Genomic DNA, 20,000 nt, shown 5'->3' with positions numbered 1-20,000 from the left:
TGGGATCAAATTTAGACTCATTTTTTAATTCCTTTTGAAAACTTTTAATAGTTTAATGCTTCAATGATCTATTTCCCAGCATATACCTGCTCATCATCCCTTATCCTTATCACACTCTCATTCTTTTTAGCCAACTCTTGAGGTATTTATAGAACAATTCTGGTTCGTCCTTACATTCTTCCACTATGTTCTTTACATATTTTTTTCTTCCTCTCTTCTCACTATGTTAAATGTTTATATCTTCCTCTGTGTGTGTGTGTGTGTGTGTGTGTGTGTGTGTGTGTGTGTGTGTGTGTGTGTGTGTGTGTGTGTGTGTGTGTGTTCTAAAATGCCATTCTAAAATAAAAACACAAGGGAAAATGAATTGCTTAGTCACACCAATTTCGCGTTTTCTGTGTGCGAGCCAAGCGTGTGTGTGTGCGTGTGTCTGTGTGTGTGTGTGTGTGTGTGTGTGTGTGTTCTCTCCCGGCGCTGAACCAGATCAAGTGGGTTACGGCGGTCCGCTTTCCCTTTCTTGGCGCTGAAGGCAAGTTCTCTCTTCCCATTCCGCAATGCCAGACTGCGATAAAAGTGAAGTGACTCCCAAATACACTTTTATTTTCTTTACTAATTCAACAGATAAGAAACATATATGCACTCCTTTGTCTGCAACGCCGACGTGAAACTCGGTGGTGCAGCATATATAAATATACGAGAGAGAGAGAGAGAGAGAGAGAGAGAGAGAGAGAGAGAGAGAGAGAGAGAGAGAGAGATGATTAGATATAATACTTAAGGGACTTCTTGACTGACTGATGAATAGCTAGACATTTAATTAGACTGAATCATTGATAGTAAAATGAATAACTTAACAAATATAGAAAGACAGACATTGATAGTTTGATAGAGATATGGATAGGTAAGTAGATAGCCAGATGGGTAGGTATACAGATAGGTAGATAAATAGATAAATGTTGTGCGAAATGGTTGAGAGAGAGAGAGAGAGAGAGAGAGAGAGAGAGAGAGAGAGAGAGAGAGAGAGAGAGAGAGAGATTGCATTACAGAGGAATTAGGACTCCTGCAGCGGCGGAGGTCAATTCGGGTGTAGCATTCTTGGGTGATTGCACTCCTCTATCCCCGTCGGGTGTCGGGTCGTATGGGGAATGGCCGCGCCCCCCCCCACACACGCCGCCCCGACCTTCATCCTAGTCGCCCAAGAAGCCTCATCACCTCTCCCTTCTGCTTTGGGCCGAGATACCGATACAAAACTGATCTCTCTAGTCTCTGCACTTAATTCTATGTAGTGATTATACGTTTTCTTTCTTTTCCATCCTCCGGTATTATCAGACGTCACTTTCTGCCCGGGTTTGAGGTGTTGTATTACCCGTAATACTGCAATGGGATAGCAGTCCATAGGTAAGGGCAAGACAATGCATTCTGATGTAAGGCGCGGTAAAGTTGCTCAAACCACTTCGCAATGCATAGCAATAAACACAAATCAAGTAATGAGGGTAGTGGATGGTGGATAGTGGATGAAAGGCTGGTGTAGTGCGTGCAAAAGTAGAAGCAGTAGTAGCTTATGGTAGTTTTAGAGTTGAAATGACCGCGTTCCTCCCTCAAAGAAAGTATATGAGCTTTTTTTTGTTTCCTTTTTTTACGTCTTCGCTTGTGGCGCCGATAGGCTTCGTAGTAGGGCCTGATGGTCGGTCCCAGCCCGTTGTGGCGTAGGCAAGTGTTTATAGTGGCGCCCTCTTGCAATGGCTCATGCTGCTCCCCGGAGCTCATCTTTGATCCTTGCAAAGTAGTCGTCGTCAGTATGGGCTGCTTGTAAAGTTACTATTGCAAATGTGTTTGTTGTTGTTGTTGTTGTTGTTGTTGTTGTTGTTGTTACTGAAGAGAAAGATATATTTTTATACACACGGGAGCGATCTCTAAAAATACAATAAAAGTATAAAATAAAATCTCTCATTTCAATTAAACGTATACAAATTGAATATGTTTTTTTTTTTTTTTTCCTGTTGGTGCAGACGGGACAGATGCAAAGTAATGAAGGATGTTACTCTGATGCATTTTTACCAAAAAACATTTGCAACAAACGCTCGGGCGCAGGGACACACACACACACACACACACACACACACACACACACAAACACACACAGTAGTGCAGGAGGCTGTGGTGATGGTTGTCAAGTAAAATATCTTCGTAGCATAATTTATGTAAAACTTGAGACGTAAAAGTGATCCCTCGCCCTGCCCGTCTACTGTCATCACCTTTCCAACTTTCCTGGACTCTATGGAAGCCATCATTGACGGATATTTCGTTCATTCATTTAAGTTATTAGGGTGAGATAACAATGGAATCATGACAGACGGTGAAGACCTCAACAACCTTTGATTCATAAAATGACTGCATAGGAACTCCAAAGAGTCTGAAAGAATGTCTGATGAACAAAACGCAGATAACGTTTAATAATTAATCAGTTGGCAGGACAATTAGTGATGATGGGGAACGAAACACTCGAGAGAGGGGAGGAGTAAACATTTAGCGCAGGCCCTGCCCACGAAAAGGAAATCAGAAACATAATTGGAAAGCTTTTGGTAAATATTGTATCATGAATAGCAACCTGCCACTCTCCCTCAAGAGAAAGGCGTACAATAAATGTGTTTTGCCAGTCATAATGCATGGTTCAGAAACCTGGCGTCTCATTAAAGCTCGAGAGAGAAAGCTGAGAAGCATATACAGATGGATAGAGAAAAATGCTGAGTAAAACATGGAGACAGGAAGCAAGCGTCATGGATTAGAGACCAGGAAGAAGGTGGAGACATTGTCATGATGAGTCAGAATACTGATAACAGATGGACAGCCAAAGCAACATTGTGGCAACACAGAAATTGCAGAAGTTTGCAGACAAAGAACAAGTAGAAGATGAGGAATAAAACCTACACCTGCAGACGGAAGATGTTAATTTATCAAACAATTTCGGTGGACATTGCCACCATTCACAGAGGTAAGAGGATAGAGATGAAGTCTCTCCAGCCTCTTACCAGTGAAGATGATGGCAGTGTCAACCGAAACTGTTTGGTAAATATACATCTTTCGTCTGCAAGTGTGGATTTTATTCGCATCAAGATCACGTTAGTGTGAAAAATCTCAAAAGGTGAAGATGAAGTTAGGGCACAGCCAGAACAGGGTGGAGTATTCTAACGACAGACTGAGATAGGTTGGCGGATGATGGGAAAGGTCTTTGGGCCATATTTTTAAACATTTCTGCGCCCAAGAACACGTAATTTACTAGTCTTTCGAGAGAGTTTAGGGCATTTCCAGGGGTACTTTTATGACCCTGGTGGTAGTCTGAGCCTTCTGCTGTACCGTGAACCTAAAAGAACCACTCATTAGAACTCGATTAACCTCCTTTTTGGCCTTTGGAAATAGTTGGTGTGAGAGGGTGGGAGCATCTGACAATACCAACCTTTGCTTATCAGATAACTCGTAATGGCTGATGCTGATGATTATTATGCATATACAGCGTTATTTGTAAGGGGAGGAACACTGTTTACTGAATGATTATATTTACGACTTTCACATCAACTGGAACGAATATGATTTTGCACAGGTTAACAACGGTGTGTGTGTGTGTGTGTGTGTGTGTGTGTGTGTGTGTGTGTGTGTGCAGCCCCTTTCACTGCCTAGACGGAAGGACATCAGATCAGCCCCACTGCCCGCCGCCGCCTATGATGCATGTATGCACACCCCAGCCTCCACAGCCACGCGAGAATGCCGATGATGACTGAGGCGATGACGACCCTGAAGACTAAGAAGGGCGTGTGGCGAGGCCCGGAGGCAACACTTAAATAAATATACTGGGTGTAGAAAGTTTAAATATCTCGGAGGAGGAAGAGCGAAAGTAAGATCATAGAAAACATTGACAGATGGTGGATAGACAGATACATAAATAGATAGATAGAAACATAGACAGAATGTGTGTGTGTGTGTGTGTGTGTGTGTGTGTGTGTGTGTGTGTGTGTGTGTGTGTGTGTGTGTGTGTGTGTTGCATGTAGATGTACAGCCTACGTACGCTTTCTGGATGGGTATACCGGTGAAAGGGAAAGGGAATGAGCAACCTAAGGGACAAGAATTTCAAGCAGGACAATCCCATGTGATCTGCCAGCCAGGAGAGATGAAGCAATGGCAGTAAAATAAATAAATAAATAAATAAATAAATAAATAAATAAACAGATCAAGCCCGTATTTTCAAGATGAAGCAATGACAGTAAAAAAAAATAAAAAAATAAAATAAATAAATAAAAAAGCTAAGGCCCATATTTTCTGACACTTTCGACTCTCACAACAAATATTTCCAAAGGCCACAAAGGAGTTTCGCCGGGTTTTCATGAGTGCTATTTTCACATTCACGGTGCGGAAGCCTTGTCAAACTATCACAAGGCTCGAAAAACTACCCATGGACATACTATAGCAACCTCTACAAAAGCCTTATCAAAGGTGGATGTGAAAGCCCGGAAATGTTTAAAGAATATGGGCTTTATGAAATTGATGAGCCAAGAGAAAACGGAGAAAACATGAGAACGAAGAACAACACCGAAATAAGAAAACATAACGAAGACGAAGAACCGAATAAAACAGCCCGCATGGAACGATAATGAAATGAGGATCAATTATAGATGAAACAACAATAGAAGGAAGAGAAAACGATGAGGTGAGGGAGAGCTATAGATGAAACAACAATGAGACAAAGGAAGAACACGAAGTTACCAAAATACCACGAAACAAGGAAGGAAAAAGAATTGAGAAAAACGACAGTGAAGTGAGGGTCAAGTGAGAGTGAAGTGAGGGTCAATTATAGATGAAACAACAATAGAAGGAAGAGAAAACGATGAGGTGAGGGAGAGCTATAGATGAAACAACAATGAGACAAAAGAAGAACACGAAGTTACCAAAATACCACGAAACAAGAAAGGAAAAAGAATTGAGAAAAACGACAGTGAATTGAATAACAAGTACGTAGACAAGAAGTAAGATAAATTTTGAGGTCAAGAATCAAGGTAACGATCAAGGCATTTGGAAAGCAAGCAAGGAAGCAATAGAATAAAATGTTCCTTGTATGTTGAAGAGAGAGAGAGAGAGAGAGAGAGAGAGAGAGAGAGAGAGAGAGAGAGAGAGAGAGAGAGAGAGAGAGAGAGAGAGAGAGAGAGAGAGAGAGAATGGTACAAGATATGAACGTGTATGCAGCTAGAAAATGAAGGTTGCTGGAAGGAAAGATTAACAACAGACAATTTCATTTCGAAGGCCAGAAAAAGGAGATAGAGAGTTTGTGCTTGACAGGAGAAAGTGAAGGGGAGATAAGAGAAAGGAGGAGGAGATCACATGTATTGAGAGAGAGAGAGAGAGAGAGAGAGAGAGAGAGAGAGAGAGAGAGAGAGAGAGAGAGAGAGAGAGAGAGAGAGAGAGAGAGAGAGAGAGAGAGAGAGAGAGAGAGAGAGAGAGGAAAGTCAGGGAGTTTATACATATTCCTATACATACGGAAGGACGAAGGCGTATCCAGAATGACCATCAAGTGTATAACGTCCTTCTTGACACAAAGAATAAAGAAGAAATAAAATAAAAGAAAGAAAGAAAGAAAAAAGAAAAAAAAAAGAAAGATAAAATAAAGAAGAAGAAATAAAATAAAATAAAGATAGAGAGAAGGAAAGAAAGATAACCAGATAAAGAAAATAAATAGAGGTAGATAAAAATAAAGAAAGAAAGAGAAAGTAAGAGAGAAGGAAGGAAGGTAAGAAAAATCATAAAGGTAAAATTTCTTCTGGGGATAATATCTGACCCTTCACGACCCTTAGCTAAATGTGTGACCCGTCTTATAGTGTTTTTTTTACATCGAAGGGGACAGTTCTAGGACAAAAGAAAAACGTAAGAGAAAAATCCCCAAATCACCGGTCCTCCAAAACAAACATATATAAGTTTCAAAGAGTACTAAAAAAAAGGCTGTAGAGTTGTCTTGATACCCCCCTCTGGAAAGCACTCAAGTCGTAGGAAGGAGGAAGTACTACAGACAAAAGAAGGATGATTCAGAAAAAGAAAACAATTAAAATAAAACTCACCGACTCTTCTTCTCCTTCTTCTTCGTCTTCGTCTTCCTCTTCAGGCAAATATTCAACCCTCTGCCGGAGAGAGAAAAAAAAAAAGCATCCATTGTAACATTAAAAGTGAAAGTAGGAACAAATCATCACTTCTCAATTAACTGAATGATGGATGATGCAAACGAAAAAAAAAATAACTCAAAGCATTTCAAACTCTCATCAATAAACTCTAGTAACCCGAATCGCCAGCGTTCATTACAGCGTGAAAAATGAGATAAATACACAACATGGCTCATTCTGTAACATTCTGTAAACACTTAGAAGGGGGAAGCAGGGGGAAAGGGGAGAGACAGAAAGAGGGGGGAGAGGGGCAAGGGGAAATAGAGAGATGGGTAAGAAGGGGAAAGGGGAAGAGGAGAGCGGGGGAAAATGGGGGAAGGGGAGAGAGAGAGAGCGGAGGAAAAGGGGGGAAGAGGGAGAGAGAGGGAGAGAGAGAGAGAGCGGGGGAAGAGGGGGGAAAGGGGGAGAGAGAGAGGGGGAAGGGGGAGGGAAGGGGGAGGTAGGAAAAAACAAGAATGAGGAAAAAATTAAGTAAGATTCAACAGAGCAACTCAAACTCCTTCACACCTCACACACCGCCTTGAACACGCCCTTGAGACAGATACATAGATACACAAATAGGTAAACAGAGAGACACACATAGATAGATAGATAGATAGATAGATAGATAGATAGATAGATAGATAAATAGACAGATTGATGTAGATAGATAGATAGGTAGATAAATAGATAGATAGACAAATAAAAAGGTAGGAAGATATATAGATAAATAGATAGATGGATAAGTAAGCAGATAGATAAATAGATAAATAGATGAGAGAGAGAGAGAGAGAGAGAGAGAGAGAGAGAGAGAGAGAGAGAGAGAGAGAGAGAGAGAGAGAGAGAGAGAGAGAGGAGGGGGAGGAGGTGGAGTAGGAGTAGGAGAAGGAGGAAGAGGAGGAGGAGAGTTCTTTCGTCACTACAAACATGAGTGCGGGAGGAGCAAGGTTACAGAGGCATTGAAGGCGGACGGGAATACTTAAGAAGGAAGGCGAAGCGCTCCTACAAAGGCTGCCCATGAAGAGAGGGAAGTATTACGAAAATCTGTGCGGGTGAAACAACAAATGAATGAATAAATAGGTGAATAAATAAAGGCGAAGAGTATAAGTTTGTCTTCTTTCTACTTTCTTTTTCAATCTACAAGAGGAATTTACAGGTTTTAGTGTGGAGTGATGAATGCTTTGAATGGGAAAGATTTAATGTCGAAAAAAGATATATGGTGCTGAAAGAATGAATGACTGGATATATAAATAGAAAAGTGAATTGGTTTGTTGTGTGGGTGACTAAAGAGAGAAAGAAAGGGTAAAAGAATGAAAAGAAAGAAAGAAAGAAGGAAACAGAGAAAGAAAGAAAGAAAGAAGACGGAAAGAAGGAAAGAAACAATAAGAAAGGAAAGCAGAAAGGAAAGAATAAGGAAAGGAAAAAAGAAAAAGAAAGAAAAAGAAAAAAATAATGAAAAGCAGAGACAAGGAAGAAAGAAAGAATAAAAGAAAGAAAAGAAAGAAAGAAAGAGAGAAAGAAAAAAGACGGAAAGAAGGAAAAAAAAGAAAAGAAAGGAAAGCAGCAAGGGAAGAAGAAAGAAGAAAAAGAAAGAGAGCTAGAAAGAAAAAAAGAAAGGAAAGCAGAAACAAAACAATAAAAACAAACGCAGAAAGAAAAAGAAAAAAGGAAACAATTAAACCAAACAAACAAACAATTTTTCTTCCTGTACGCAAGTTAAAGGAGATCAGCAAACAAGAAATAGTTATAAATGCCAGTCAGCCAGTCAGCGCCGGGAGTCTTCGGCGGCATCTCTATTAGCAACGGCACGCGACCAGCATCACCGCGCCTCTAACGAACGGCTCATTAGCGCGGCGAATCTGCACGTCATCCAGGCTGCCGCTCGCCTAAAAAATCATTCACGTACAAGGTCGTTACGTCGATGGAGCAGAAATGACTTAAAGCGCCAATCATATAAACAACAGAGGGGACGTTTTAGGTGCAGCCAGAAAGACGAAGCAAGAAATAACAAACAAGGACAGCGATTGTGTGTTAATTAAGAGATATGTACCTTAAAAAAAAAAAGGAACAAATTACTAAAGACGTCAGCCACAAAATCAACAACAACAAAAAGTCTGGAGCAATTAAAATACAGTAAGGATGCAAGTTAAATTGATGAAAAGTTGGTTCGGCTGCACAGACGTAACAAATTACCAAAGTTGACAGCCATGAAAATAAGAGTATTCTGGAGTAATTAAGACAATGATAATAAAAATAGTATCATCGGCGCCCTTTAAGAGGCTCTTCCAAAAAGCTTGCTACAAAAGAAGTCAATTAGGTAACATTAACGGAACAGAAATTACATAATCTTACGTTTTTGTTTTGTTTTAATAATTTGTTGCGAGAGAACGAGGAAGCTGTGGTGGGCAGACCGTTTCAGAGTTTACAAATTAAAGTGACGATGGTTTGAAAATGTCAGTGAACATATGAATATGAAAGATTGCAAAATGAAAATGAAGGCGTGCACTGGAGCAACTTATATTAAAACTTGTGGAAGGCGAGCTTTTTCAGAACCTAATAAACAATGAAAGCGATGACGAAGTTAATTATTAAAACAGTTAACTCTTGCATAAGTAAGATGTGGATGATAAAGGAATCAAGAGTGCTCAGTCGTTTGCACAGTGAGACTCTTGGAAAGACTACCTTTTTTTTTTTTTTACAGCAACAACAACAACAACAAAAAAGCCCGCTAGGCGCTGCTCCAAACTGACTAACTGATTTATGCAGTGAGATTATTACTGACGACATAATTTTCATACTCACACTAATTTCTAGATAGAGCACCAACCGAGAAGACCAGACGGCGAGATACTAACGAAAAAACAAAAGAAAATAAGACTACAAGAAAATGTGAAGGACTGAGACTTCTCATTCGAGGCGTGAATAAAAAAAAAAAGGGAACGGATAGACCCAAAGACTACGCTGTTATAAGATGTGAGTGAGTGAGAGGGAGCCGCCCCTCCACCCGAGACAATTATTATAATCATGAGGGGTGAGATCCTTGGGGGCAAGCTACACGGAGGGTGAATACGACCCCGGTGCAGAGCAAGCATCGGGGAGGGTGCAAGAGGAGTGATTGAGACGCTTGGACCAAAAGGTGTAAGATTTAACCTGGTAGCTGCAGGGATCATGTTTCTTAAAGGCCCCTCTAAGCGAGAAAAATGAGAAAAAATCATCACTCACGCAGACCATTTCATAATATATATCAAAGCATTTGCGATCAGTTTATACATCATATATTTTGGGGGGTTTATATCATGGCAAAAATGTGGCCTGTCGCTGGTAGACGATAAAGCCACAAATTTGGCCCGTCGCTGCTACCGGGTTAAGGGAAGGGTTAGAAAGAAGGATGCCGTTTTCAGTTGATATCAAGTACGCAGAGTCTAACGATAAAGATGACAGCTAAGTTATGAAGGGAGAAAAACGAGTAGGCTAGTTGTTTGAAATATTCTGTTTGCGACGTTTTTTTATACATATCATCAGAGGACATTTGATTCCCCTTCCACTATTTATGATTGAGAGAGAGAGAGAGAGAGAGAGAGAGAGAGAGAGAGAGAGAGAGAGAGAGAGAGAGAGAGAGAGAGAAAAGGAAGGAAGGAATGGAGGAAAGGAGAGCCAAAGAAAACTAATAATTAACCAGGAAAGTAAGAGAGAGAGAGAGAGAGAGAGAGAGAGAGAGAGAGAGAGAGAGAGAGAGACGGACAGACAGACGGCACGTAGTTGGAATCAAGCCTCGGAGTAACAACTGAAGGAGGGTTTTACAAATTGAATCTCCTCCGGCAAGTCTCTCCTCGAGCCGTCTATCCTAACACTCGCCCTGATCGCTCCTCCAGTTCTATCAGTCTCCGAAGCGTGTCTGCCTTTAACTCTTATTTTCTTTTTTTCGGTTGTGGGACGTCATCGATCAATACGGGGCGCCATTCAATACAGATTTGGGGGTCCGCCCGACATGGTTTATCTCCCAATGTGATCCTACTTGAAGGGACTAGTATGGCTTCATTAATTTAACTTTACCCGAGGGAGGGAGCGCCGCCATACCTATCTCTCCCCTACTAAAAAAAGAATGCCGTAATTGATCCTCGAGTTTGCGGACATGGTGAAGACACTGATCGCCTCCAACCCCTTTTGTTTTAATCCACGTATATGTATTAGTAGTACTTTAGAATTAGGCAGCAAACAGGTTATATTTGTGAAACGAAAAAAAGTTATTGGAAAGGAAGGATGTTCGCTTCATACCTTATTTTTGTTGCACTTTATAATTAGGCAGCATAGAGGTTATATATCTGAAACGACAAAGTTATATGAAAGGAAAGAATGTAGTGTCGATATTTAGAAAGGATTGGTGATGGAGTGATGGGTAAAGATAAAAAGAAAAGTAAGACGAAGTACAAGACCATACAAGTTAGTCAAATCAAGTGTTAGATCATAAAGTTAGGGGTTAAGAGCCTAAGACTATACCCTGCGCACTCTACTCAAGGCCTCGTTTCTGATGCCTTAAGTCAAATCACCCTTAGTTAAGTTAGCCAAAGAGCATACCCTTCGCACTATACTCAAGGCCCCGTTTCTGATGCCTCTATTCAAATAACCCTTAGTTAAGTTAGCCTAAGAACACACCCTTCTCACTATACTCAAGGCCCCGTTTCTGATGCCTTAAGTCAAATCACCCTTAGTTAAGTTAGCCTAAGAACATACCCTTCGCACTCTCCTCAAGACCTCGTTTCTGATGCCTTAAGTCAAATCACCCTTAGTTAAGTTAGCCTAAGAGCATACCCTTCTCACTATATTCAAGGCCCCGTTTCTGATGCCTTTAGTCAAATCACCCTTAGTTAAGTTAGCCTAAGAGCATACCCTTCTCACTATATTCAAGGCCCCGTTTCTGATGCCTTTAGTCAAATCACCCTTAGTTAAGTTAGCCTAAGAGCATACCCTTCGCTCTATACTCAAGGCCCCGTTTCTGATGCTGTTAGTCAAATCACCCTTAGTTAAGTTAGCCTAAGAGCATACCCTTCGCACTATACTCAAGGCCCCGTTTCTGATGCTGTTAGTCAAATCACCCTTAGTTAAGTTAGCCTAAGTGCATACCCTTCGCACTATACTCAAGGCCCCGTTTCTGATGCTGTTAGTCAAATCACCCTTAGTTAAGTTAGCCTAAGTGCATACCCTTCGCAATATACTCAAGGCCCCGTTTCTGATGCCTTTAGTCAAATCACCCTTAGTTAAGTTAGCCTAAGAGCATACCCTTAGCTCTATACTAAAGCCCCCGTTTCTGATGCCTCAAGTCAAATCACCCTTAGTTAAGTTAGCCTAAGAGCACACCCTTCGCTCGATACTCAAGCCCCCGTTTCTGATGCCTTAAGTCAAATCACCCTTAGTTAAGTTAGCCTAAGAGCACACCCTTCGTTCTATAGTCAAGGCCTCGTTTCTGATGCCTTTAGTCAAATCACCCTTAGTTAAGTTAGTCAAGACAAGGGGTAAGGGCTTAAATTAAGGGGTTAAGACTATGAACACACCCTTCCTACTGTCCCTACTCCCTAGCCTCCGTTTCTGAAGTCCCCCCCCGCCCCCCCAACTTCAATGGTCATGGTATTAGACAGGGGTGTATGGTTCCAGGAGTTGGGCAGACAAGCAAACAAGAGGTGAGCGGTGACCAATTTGATGCCTCCAAGACCTAATTATATATTTTTTCACTTTATCTATTTATTTATTCACTACATAAACTATAGGTCTTGAAAATGAGGCAAAAGGTGACTATTTTGATGCCTCTATGTATATGTCCTGTTGTATATATTTTTCCCATTTTATTCATCAAGCTATTCATTTGAGGGCTTTTTACCGTTTTTTTCTTCTTTATTTGTGTCCCTGAGCTACTTCCTTTACTGTGAAAAAAAAAAAAAACGAAAACCAATTCTTGAAGCATTTAGGTCAAGGCTACGTGAAGAGTTTTATTAATAAGTGGCTGCGGGGATCATGTTTCTTAAAGGCCCCTCTAAGCGAGAAAAAGAAGAAAAAATCATCACTCACGTAAACCATTTCATAATATATATTAACCCATTTGTGATCAGTTTATGCATCATCTATTTTTTTGGGGGGGTTTATACCATGGGTAAAAAATTTGGCCAGTCGCTGTTACACGGTAAAGCCACAAATTTGGCCCATCGCTGCTACACGGTAAAGCCACAAATTTGGCCCATCGCTGCTACACGGTAAAGCCACAAATTTGGCCCATCGCTGCTACACGGTAAAGCCACAAATTTGGCCTGTCGCTGCTACACGGTAAAGCCACAAATTTGGCCCGTCGCTGCTACACGGTAAAGCCACAAATTTGGCCCGTCGCTGCTACACGGTAAAGCCACAAATTTGGCCCATCGCTGCTACACGGGTTAATAGGTGGCGCTGATTAAAAACACCATACGCTATCGAAGCCTTGTTGTAGTAGGTAAACAATGACGCGTCCGGTGTTGTGATGAAGACAGCGAACGAATGGCTTTAATATCCGGCCCAGCCAATTGGTTTGTTGCAGCTAATACGCCACGCAAGGCCGTCTAGTTAATATTAGGATCTGTTGCCGCCCGCTCTATTGATTACGCTGCCGCACCTAATACTCTCTCTGGCGGTAAGCAAGGCTGTTTGTTGGTCACGACGAATGAGGGAATGCGTGAATGACGATTGATTGGCTGATTGGTTGAGTTTTGAGTGAGATTGGTTAGTGAGTGAGTGAATGAATGGACGGACGCAGGAGTTAACCCGTACCTTCATTCTTTAATCCCTTTCACCGGTATACTCTGGACAAGCTTTCTTTCGTCTATATTTCCCCTTTCCTGTGACTTAAGCTCTTGCAATAGGAAAGTATCAAGATTCAAGACATCTCTGCTATGCCTGATACTCTCTCGGGCGGTAAGCAAGGCTGTTTGTTGGTCACGACGGATGAGAGAATGCGTGAATAGTTATTGATTGGCTAATTCGTTGATGGCTGATGGATTGATGATTGAAAGACTGGTTGTTGTATAAATGAATGAATGAATGAATGAATGTAAAAGTTAACCTGATCTTCATTATTTCATCCCCTTATTTGGCATACTCTAGACAAGCCTTCCTTTATCTGTATTTCCATCTGCCTACGACTTCAACTCTTTTTCTCAGGGGCGTATCAAGACACCCCTCCTACCATAATTGACCGACCTTTGCTATTTTGTGTGTGTGTGTGTGTGTGTGTGTTCTTTTTATGGGAGCAGCGTTTTGCAAGCTTTCTATATTGCTATTTTGTTTTTGCCTTTGGTCTGCCTCAGTTACCGTGAAAGAGAATGAATGAATGAATAAGCGAACCAGTAAATCAATACATATGCAAAAATACGGTAAAAATGAATGACTTTAGGTTAGGTTGCATACAGACACGAGACAAATGGGAAACTGCAAGGACATGAAGGAAGGGGTGTTGAAGGATATGAACTAGGCGGGATGGAGGGATTGTGGAGGGAAGGAGGTGACGGAGGTGAAGGAGGCAGGGAGGTCTCTAATCACCAATCCCTCCCCCGCCCCCAACACCTCCGCATGACCCCCGTTCACCCCACCACCACCCCGCCAGCCAGCAGCCAATGAGGACGTGCCAATCTTGGTGAGGGTGTATTTGTCGTCCATCAAGCACACCCTCCGCAGCAGCTTGTTCGTACCGACCTTGTTTCGGCTCCCTGCACACACCCGCCTCGAACACCCTAGCAACGCGCATCCTATAGTGAAATAAACTGTCGAGTCTGTTTTGTAGGCTGCGGGTCCATTTCTCCTCTGCCACAGTCCCAACACCTATTTTTTCCTCTCATATGTTACCTATAGCTTACATATGAGAGGAAGAGATACGTGTTGGGACTGTGTGGCAGAGCAGAGGGGAGGAAAGTACCCGTGGGAGCCTATGCCAGACCGGCCTCGACATATTTGGAAGACTATAGGCTAGACGTGCCCTGATAACGAGGACGACGACGACCAGGTGAAAAAGGAATAACATGGAAAATGGGAAAGGTCAATCCGGGTGTTTAGTATTCCACGGCAAACTAGTCTATACCGGAGTGGCCGAAGATTATCCACGTGCTACATATATAACCCTAGCACCCATCACAGGCTCTAAGGCTTATGCTACGGAGATGAGCACCGAGGCCACGCGCAGCTACAGCGTATGCTCCCTGTATGCTAAACTAAATAATCCGAAGTGTGAATGAGACCAGACAAGTGAAGCACCGTCCTTAGCATCAAGAACAAGGCACAACTAAAGAGCAAATACCGCGTCGCTTGCACCGGCTGAAGTTTAATTAATCACCTGAGCACATTAAGGTAGACTGTACACGCGCTACGGACTCACTTACCTATCTATCTATCTATCTATCTATATCTACCTATTCATCCATCTATCTGTCTATCTGTATGTGTCTATAAGGGGACTGTCATGCGCTACGGTCTCGATTACCTATCTGTCTATATGTATGTACCTATTCATCCAACTATCTGTCTGTCTATGTATGTCTGTGTCTGTCTTATACAAGGGAACTGTCATGCGCTGCGGACCCGCTTACTGATCTATCTATCTGGATCTACCTATTCATCCAACTATCTGTTTATCTATTCATTTGTGTGTCTGTCTTATATTAGAGAACTGTCATGCAAGCTGTGTTAATGCTGTGCCCTTCGAACACATGCCATTTATATTACTATCGGCAGCGCGGGGATGATGAAACAATTCTCACTCCGTATGTGCGTGAGTGATGCGAGAGGAAGGAAAGAGCCAAAAATAAGTATATTCTCGGAAACAACTTACAGCGGAGTGAAACCGACACGGCAGCCGCGGGACATATTCCGTGCCGTCCGTCAATGTGGCGACGCAGATGGCGGCCGTCCTCCCGCGGGGCTCCTCCATGTAATAATAACACTGGCCTGCTGAGCCCCGAAGGACATTTTTTTCTTGCATGTACCGGCAATATTTCGAACACTATACGTTTCAAACTGTTCACTATTAACCTTAACATACAAGCTTAAGTGTGAGAGTGAAATATCGTCAGGAATTTGTAATATCGAGTGTTTTTGTATGCGTGAACAGAAATAGTCTTTAATACATGGATAAAAAAAAACCATATATATAAATACGAATATAACAAAATGGAGTAAAGCAGAACAGTGATAGTATGAAAGTAGAACACCGTCAGGAATTTGAAACACGGATTTTTTTATACGTGAACAGAACTAATCTTAAATAGATGCTTAAAATATAATTGACATAAGGACGAACATAAGAAAATGGAGTAAAGCAGAACGATGATAGTGTGAGAGTAAAAAATCGTCAGGAATTTGTAATGTCGAGTTTTTGTATGCATGAACAGGAATCACCTTAAACAGATGCATGTAAAATTAACATAAGTACGAACATAACATTATGGAGTCAGGCTGAAGTGTGAGAGCAAAACTGTCATCAGGAAATTATAATGTCGAGTTTTTGTATGCATGAACAATAATTACATTTAAAGACAAAAAATAATTAACATGAGTACGAAAGTAACAAAGTGGGGCCGAACCAAATGTTAATAACCTTTGCCAGTGGTCAGTAAATTCAGTAGTCTAGGCCTATCACAGAAGGTAAATGACGCCTATTATCGCCGCCCAGCCTTCACCTGAGTTCTTGAGTCATCGCCCCGTGACCTCCGAGGAACGGCACAACGGCGGCGCTGGATAATGTGTCGAGGCGGGGAAAACTTTATCACGAAAACAACACAATACGTCTCTAACTCTAATTCACGTCACGAAACGATACGAGAGAGAGAGAGAGAGAGAGAGAGAGAGAGAGAGAGAGAGAGAATCAACAAAAAACACTATGCGTCTCACTACTCATTTTATATCACAGAACGAGAGATATAGTGAAAAAACGAAGAGAAAAAGAGGGTATGATTTGACAAGGCCGTGTCGCCGTGTTGGTGGCGTACGTGACTCAGCCACTACCATGAAAATAGCTCTATACAGTACACGCTGCCGCTGCCATCATGCGGGCAGGGCTCAACACAGTACGTGGGCGGTGGGTGGCCCGGTAAACTAATGAAGCCGCATGACGCCCTTACAGAGATAGATGGAGATAGATAACACTGATAATTATACCAAGGATGTTGTTGTCTTTATTATCTCTCTTGTAGATATGATGAAAAAAAAGGTACAGAATGGATGGAGTAGCGGCCGACAGGTGGCAACAGCTCGCCAGTGCCACTAACGCAACGCGTCACTGCTAAACTTAGCGACCTGCCTGCATTGCCCTTCCCGCGCTTATTCAAGAGCATGTTGCAGGTGACAGATTGTGTTCACGAGTTTATGTAGGTCTGTATCATCGGTACACACTGAATGGTTAATAATGAGGCATTAGGAGGTGCCACGATGGGATTACCGAGGGCGTGGGCGCGGTTATACAGACGCTAGCTGGGCGGCTTGAATCATGAGTAGCGCGCATGACTGACACCGCCCAGAGGAGGCTGCTCGCGAGACACCCGCCGTTGTCAATAGAGCCTTTGAGTTACCTCTTGCAGGCATGATGTACAGCTGCATGACGCGGCACCTTGTCTACGAAAATAAAGGAAGCTGATCCTTGTATGGGCGTCCCCCAATGGAGGCGGCTCTCGAGACACCAGCCGTTGTCAATAATGCCTTAAAGTTACTTCCTGCAGGTATGATGACGGCTGCATGACGCGACGCCTCGTCTGCGGAAATAAAGGAAATTGATTCTTGTAAGGGCAAAGCTAGGACAATGATACCTTAATGGTTCGTTTCCATGCTTTAAGAGTATATTTTTTAGCATTTTTCCTGTCCCATAATGCATTTCGCAGTTTGTGAGCGAGACAAGGAAGCTCAGACTTTCAATGAACAACATTTCCCATGGAGTCATGGACCTCCTGCGTTGTTTATACACATTAAATTTACCACGGAGGGAGGGAGGCCTAAGTGAGACATTACTAGCAGGAACTGCTCAAGCAAAGCACTTGGCAGGCCGCTTGCTCAGGCTGCGGAGGACGGGGACGGGGGGGTTGGGGGGGGCCGGCGAGGCAAGCAAGTGCTGGAGCCAGGAGGCAGCAGCGGCAGCAGCAGCAACGCCTTATCATCAAAACACACACACGCACACCTCATCCTCCTCTACACTCTTGCTTCACTTGTATCCTCAGTCATGGCCTCCAGGTTGGGAGTCGCTGTTGTCCGGCTGGCCGCCGCCTCCAAGCAAGCCGCAAAAGTAAGTCCGCAAAACTGTAAATGCGTCTCATATTTTGTGTGAGGCTCGTCACCTTGGCTTGGTGCCTCTGTGCCTCGGCCTGTGTGTCTGGGCTGACACCGTGAACATGATGAAAGTGGACACAGTTGACGGTGGCGGTGGTGACGGTGGTACTGGGGTCATAATAATTATAGTCTAACGTTATTCCACTTTAAAATATAGGAAAGTGGATAGTGTCTGACCTTCCTCACTTTTCTGCGTGTTAGCTCCACTCCCACACCTTTCAGTGTCTCCAAGGGCTGTATTCGGCATAATATTGATGTTTAATATATGTAAATTGGCATTAGACGAAACCTTCACACCAAAAACTTAATGCACACTTTATTCCCTAGTCTGTGAGGCGCCCCTGACGCCCCTGACGCCCCTGAGCCCCTGAGCCGTGTACCCCCCCCCTCCCCCGAGGTTATCGCCGCGGGCCAGCCCCAGGCCGCCGCCCCCGCCCCGCCGCCCACACACGTGTCACGGACACTTCCAAGAGGGAAACCTCACCAATACACTATGAACAATACTTAATGAATGACTATTGAATAAATTTATAGATAGGTGTATAAAACTAAAATAAAAAATAATAGTGATGAAGACAGATGAATAGATAAATGAATAAATAGAGAGGTTAAATTAAAGTTACCCATACAAACAAAATCAACAGGCAAAAATATCAAAAATTATATATATCATACTTTTATATATAATATAAAAAATATATTTTGAACTTTATTGTTATTATTATTATTATTATTATTATTATTATTATTATTATTATTATTATTATTATTATTATTATTATTATTATTATATATATATATATATATATATATATATATATATATATATATATATATATATATATATATATATATATATATATATATATATATATAATTAATAATAACAATAATAATAATAATAATAATAATAATAATAATAATAATAATAATAATAATAATAATAATAATAATAATAATAATAATAATAATAATAATAATAATAATAATAATATAAAAATAAAAATAAATAATTTCAGTAATAATAATAATAATAATAATAATAATAATAATAATAATAATAATAATAATAATAATAATAATAATAATGGTAATAATAATGATGATGATAATGATCATAAAATAATAATAATAATGCTATTATAATCATAATGATAACGATGATTGTTATTGTTGCTGCCACTACAACTATTATTACTCTTATTGACGCCATACTGTACGTCATGACTTGCGTGGCGTCCTCAGGCATTGTGACAGAAATAGGGAAGGGGCGGTCCCGTGAGTGTGTGTGTGTGTGTGTGTGTGTGTGTGTGTGTGTGTGTGTGTGTGTGTGATGCTAAAACACACATCATTGTCTATTATCTCCCGTTGTTTCATCAGTCCTTGGCATATATCCTCCCGTTGTGGGTGTTTAGAAATCATTACACGCAATACGCGACCACAACCTGAAAGTGGGGAGCGCTTTGGGTCATGGTCATCGACTCAGCGTGTGTAGACTGTCTTGGGGATATCCTGACGTGAGAAGCGTTCATAAGCCACCGTGAATTACCTGTACGATGAGGTAAACCGTGCCATGGGATACTTTCTACAGTTGAGACGAAGTATAGCGATTCTATGAAGGTTTATTGCATGGTCAGGCGTCGATGTGTGGCCCCATAATATTCCTTTCTCTTTTAGTTACCCCTTGCAGCTTCCACGCCTACACTACGAGGTGTGAGTAATCAATCATAGTATAATTCTTCGGGAAAGCAACCTCAGGAGCGAGTTAATTATGTGTGTCCTTCTAATGCTCCTTCCTCGCTTAAGACACACCCTGCAGCTTCCTAGCCTACACATTACGAGGTGCAAATCAATAGTGACAATTCCTCGGGACACCAACCTCAGGAAGAGTCATATGAGCGAAGTCATTAAAAGAGTCCCCTTACAGTTCCTTCCTCACATAGTCACATCCTGAAGCTTCCTAGCCTATAATACAATACAAGGTGCAAATCAATACTCATAATTCCTCGGGACAACAACCTCAGGGAAAGCCATGAGTGAGGTAATCAATGGGTCCCCTCGCAGTTCCTTCCTCACATAGCCACACCTTATACAGCTTCCTGGCGCACAGTACAATACGAAGTGCAAATCAATACTCATAATTCCTCGGGACAGCAACCTCAACAAAATTCATGAGTGTCCCCTAAAAGTTCCTTCCTAACATAGCCTCCCACACCCTATACATGACTCGGAGGCCTTTAATGGGGGCGACGAGACATGGGAAGCAAAATAGGTAATCACTATTCCACCCCACTTTGAGAAGCAGCCTCATGAAAATTGATTAGTGTTGATATGTATGCCTCTACTGTCCCCTCCTGACCCACATCTTCAAGGCCGTTAATAGGGGGTGAAGAGAGAGACAGTAAACACAAACTGGTACTGTCCTGTAATTTCGAAATCTCAACCTCAGGAAAATTAATTGGTAAGTTTTTTTATATGTATTTCTCTGATGCTCCTTCCTGGACCCAT

Source organism: Eriocheir sinensis, unplaced genomic scaffold (assembly GCF_024679095.1).
Source record: "Eriocheir sinensis breed Jianghai 21 unplaced genomic scaffold, ASM2467909v1 Scaffold606, whole genome shotgun sequence".
NCBI classification, from domain to species: Eukaryota; Metazoa; Arthropoda; class Malacostraca; order Decapoda; family Varunidae; genus Eriocheir; species Eriocheir sinensis.
This window is presented reverse-complemented; position numbering follows the sequence as displayed.